The following is a 685-nucleotide window of genomic DNA, read 5'->3' on the forward strand; positions in this document are numbered from 1 at the left end:
GAAATGCATCCATGCCTCAGTAAAAGAATAGAATCTCTTGAATACTATTGACAATTCTTGACATGTCAAGTTCAAATTAGCTACAATTTTGCATGCACTATTAAAATCAGAAGCATCCCATTCACATGACAAAATATGATTTCTATCAGTTACAAAATATAATGGATATAGCATACATAATACATTATAAAGCTGAAAATGTTTGCAATAACTTTAGGAAGAGATTAAATTAGATACTTTATCAATAATTCAACTATCTAAAACAGACATTTCTTTTATCAAATATATCCAAAACCTAATGTCTTGATTTATTTTTCTAGTCCTTCAAAATGACATAAACACAATTATCACAGTATGATGTTACCACACTGGTTTCTATGCTATAAGATTTTGCAATATAATGGGGAAAGAAACATCTACATAATGCATCCAATCACAATAGCTTGAGCTGAGGTGTTTTCTCCTCCATTTAATCCATTAATAGGTAAGCAAATTATTCATAGGGCATTAAGCAAAAGATGCGAGGGATACATATGGAGTCATTTAAGACTAAATAAGATGTGTTACTATCTAGTTTTCCAAGCTAGTCATAAGTCACTTTCCTGGTCTAAATACATTATTAGTTCTTTCCAAAGCATCCATGATGTAAAAGTTGGATATCAACATCAGACTTTTACAAGATCAA

The 685-nt window shown here is 30.2% G+C and overlaps 1 pseudogene; it reads left to right on the top strand.

The window, feature by feature from the left end:
- The window catches only part of LOC119594335, a 20,263-nt pseudogene extending 19,877 nt beyond the window's left edge, over positions 1 to 386 (top strand).
- Positions 387 to 685: the final 299 nt, after the last annotated feature.

This window comes from Penaeus monodon, chromosome 33 (genome assembly GCF_015228065.2).
Source record: "Penaeus monodon isolate SGIC_2016 chromosome 33, NSTDA_Pmon_1, whole genome shotgun sequence".
Lineage (NCBI taxonomy): Eukaryota > Metazoa > Arthropoda > Malacostraca > Decapoda > Penaeidae > Penaeus > Penaeus monodon.